Source organism: Octopus bimaculoides, chromosome 2 (assembly GCF_001194135.2).
Source record: "Octopus bimaculoides isolate UCB-OBI-ISO-001 chromosome 2, ASM119413v2, whole genome shotgun sequence".
In the NCBI taxonomy this organism is placed as follows: domain Eukaryota; kingdom Metazoa; phylum Mollusca; class Cephalopoda; order Octopoda; family Octopodidae; genus Octopus; species Octopus bimaculoides.
This window is the reverse complement of record NC_068982.1, coordinates 121,890,459-121,894,211: the sequence shown is the minus strand read 5'-3', so window position 1 is coordinate 121,894,211 and position 3,753 is coordinate 121,890,459. Positions and strand designations below refer to the sequence as shown.

The 3,753-nt window shown below is 36.7% G+C and overlaps 1 protein-coding gene across 1 annotated transcript in view; it reads right to left on the bottom strand.

Moving 5' to 3' along the window:
- The window catches only part of LOC106871838 (uncharacterized), a 45,892-nt gene that overhangs the window by 39,462 nt on the left and 2,677 nt on the right, over window positions 1–3,753 (bottom strand). The gene's annotated exons all lie outside the window — the stretch shown is intronic.

Here is a 3,753-nt window from a genome sequence, read left to right as displayed (position 1 = left end):
ATGTATGTGTGTGTGTGTGTGTGTGAGTGTGTGTGTGTGTGTGTATGTATGTATGTATGTATGTATGTATGTATGTATGCATCTCGTATGTATGCATGTTTTCTTTTTCTCTGTTAGATTTAGAGTTAATTTGGACCTCCCACCTGCTTGGTAGTAAGGTTGTGAAACTTAAGAAGGTCTTGCAGATTTTTATTGTCCCAGATATTGTGACTATTTGTAGCTTATGGATTAAAGAGTTGTTTTCTCTCCCCTACAACCCAAGTTCAGCCATATTTTGCTCCAGGCACGTTGGTATGTATCCTGTTGCTCCAATAATAATAAACATGAATCCTGGATTTGCAAACTTCTGATCTACGTGATTAATTGTTTGTAGAAACCCTGGGGACTATTTATTTTTAACTGACAGTTTCGTTCCCTGGTTACGTTCTCCTTGTTACAAGCGCATTTATAAAAAGTATTTTCCTCCGTCTTTTGGATCCTGTAACATTGCTTGTCACATTTCGCTTGTTCGCATGTTATTTCACTAGGATATATTTGCATTTTTGCCAGTCAAGGCGATCACAAACATTTAACACGGCTCTTTTGTTTCATTTAAAATGTCTCTTGAAATTTATAGTTTTGTGAATCAGTCACTGTGTGCATATATATAGATATATATGTGTGAGAGGGCATGTGTGAGAGCGTGAGTATATGTGTGTGAGTTAGTGAGTGTGTGTGTGTGTGTGATGATGTGTGTGTGTGATGATGTATGTGTGTGTATATGTGTGTAAACTTGCACTGATAGAGTAGCTGTTGCCACACGAATCATGTTAGTATACAAGTTTGTGGACTTCATAACTGCTTATGTGCGTGTATATGTTTTTGTACTGTTTACGTGTTTACACACTGTTATGCCTGTTTAAGTACTGTGTATACTATTTATGCTTCTATAGGTATGTACATATATATGTAGATACATTGATAAAATTTTGAAACAACTGCTCATGACATGTATGTCATCCTCAATTTAATTCTACTAAGAGTGCATAGGTGTCACTGTTAGATGCTAACTTGCATCCCAATCTCTTTTGTGTATCAAGTTGTTGCAAGGTTCGAAAGCGAATCGACAAACTGCCAAGTTAAAATCACAGCTTACCAACAGCTTTTTCATGATATCGGCCGAGTTGTGGACCAATCAGCATCGAGATACCACGTAATGCATCGTTCTAGAAGCTGAGAACGTTCCTTTACAAAGCTTATAAATAGGCACGTTTTGAGTGTTAAACTTCAATTTGTAGCCACCCGCAATTAAGCTAACCATATTCTCATTTTGCTGCTCTTAGCAGCCATTCTCATGGCTTTCACTTAACCTATATAATAGCTCTAGTTCACCAACATGAACCCAGTATGTATATTTTCTCCTGTCTAGGCAGTTTACTCACAGAGCTTTCTTATTAAACTATTTGTAAGAGTTGTCCTTTCTACTGTGTAAATTTTGTTGTCGCATTTTCAATTGATGACCAGCATGGAAAATATTTGTGCGGTGAAATAAAATTCTGTTATTTGTTCACAAGTGTTGTCCCATTCATTTTACGCAGCCAGAACCCATCTCAACTACCAGCATCTCATATCCTTCACCCTATATCTATCATGGCAACAGTTAACTAAACCTCGTGACAATGTATAACTGTTGTTTCTTGTTTCAGTAGTGCAAAAGTATAACCATCAAAGTAAGAGTTAATATTTAGGTTGTTGGTTCAAGATAGACTACTTTGATAATCTATGTTAGGTTTCCGGTAACATAATCAAATATGTATGCATGCATATGGAGCAAAATTTCTTGTCAGATTTGAAACCTGAACATATGACTCACTGACTCGCCGTGTACCTATTATACACTATGGAAGAACCTCAAAGGTAGGTTTTTATTTCTTGTTTCTTTGCTAGCCCGGCAAAATTTTTTCACTTGTTGGTCGCATTCGACCAGTCATATGAATTCACTTGAATCTGTTTCACGACGTATCTGCGTTATGATAATTATTAAAATTGATATTCGTTTAACATTCCATGATGAAAAATATCTAAGACGACAAAGAACAATTCCCTATCCGGCTCAGGCCATGCAATATATGTTGACAAATTTTTCTCATGCACACACAAATAGTGTTATATGTACGTGCTCGTAATGACAAGATACTCTGTGAACTTTGGTTAACCAAAAAACTTTTTGCTGTTGATTTCCTTAAACATTTCTGAATCCGCTGTGATGCAGTTAACTCCGTTTAGCGTTCAAGAAAATACTTTTATATCTTGAAGAAAGACTTGTCTATCATCCCTTTAAAAATTTACCGCTTTTTTATTTGCAACAACATATACACTTAACGTAAATATTGGTGACCAAGCCCGAATAAATGTTTAAAAATAATCTATAGCTTTCATTGATTGAAACTGGTGAACGTCTGAAAGCTTTCCGGATTCCTAACAGGTTAGAATTGGTAACCCGACAAAGTGCAGGACATCTTTTTACTTACTGGGCCCCTTGACCTTCACAGGCTCTCTTAGATCGGTGAGTTTGGTGCTATTAATGTTCGTCTTGAAGATTTCTATGTGAACACTCGCGACAAATATTTGAACAAAAACAGAATTCCCGAGGTTCGACGTTTTAGAAAGGAAGGAATGAACGCAGCGATTATTGCGGGGAACACAATAAAGGAGATAAGAGGATGGGGTAGGGGTGGGAGCGATTTGGGCGGCAATACATAATTGGAAGTGGTTTGAACCTAGCCTGCTCTAAGGAGAAGCTGCAGCAGAAGAGGGCGCAGAAAGAAAATATTGCGCCTATGGAACAGAGGCTGGAACAAATTTGTGTACGACTTTTTGCCAACCAGTCGAGCAGCCCTTTTCTGCTGTCTAGAATGTCTTTGTATGCTGTAGCAACACGATCCCAAATATGGGAGCAATACTCCATTATGGATACCACACGAGCTTTGTAGAGTATCAATAATTGTCGGGGGCTGAGATACATATCGGACCTGAAGAGGTCTAGTCTCTGGGATGCGGTCCTAGCTGTGTTTAACAGATTTTTTGTTGTTAGGATAGATCCTCATTGAGAGCGAAACTTAAGGTTGGAACGATTTCGAGGTGCCTTCATATATCAGTAGTTATTTCCAAGTGTATTTTAACATGGAACTTGAATTTTTGATGTCACTTCAGTCAGATGTTGGTCGTTTGGTTGAGACATATGTATAACAGATAGTAACTCAACAATCTTCCGGATTACATACATGTTTGATTATGTTACCAGGACACATATATTCTTCAACTCTTCATTTACTCGGTCAGTAACTTCTCAGTGTCTCCGTTACGATAATATATTGTTAACAGCTTGGATATAGATTCTATGTTTAAATTTTGGTGTGAAGATGTTTATCACCATGGTATAATTCTAATGGAAAACCACGGGTACTCCTTCCTATGAGTGTATGCATTTCTCTAGGGACACTTAAAAATACTTTCGGTTGTACAGCAAGACTAATTCCCTCCGTATACGCTGGGGTATGGAAATACGAATAATACGAAATACATACATACATACATACATACATACATACATACATACATACATATATATATATATATATATATAACTTGATCGTACACACATACGGTATAGACATACATATTTATTTAATTATTTTTGGTATACATATACATACATACGTACAAATATGCATACATACATACATAGATACATACATACATACATATATATAT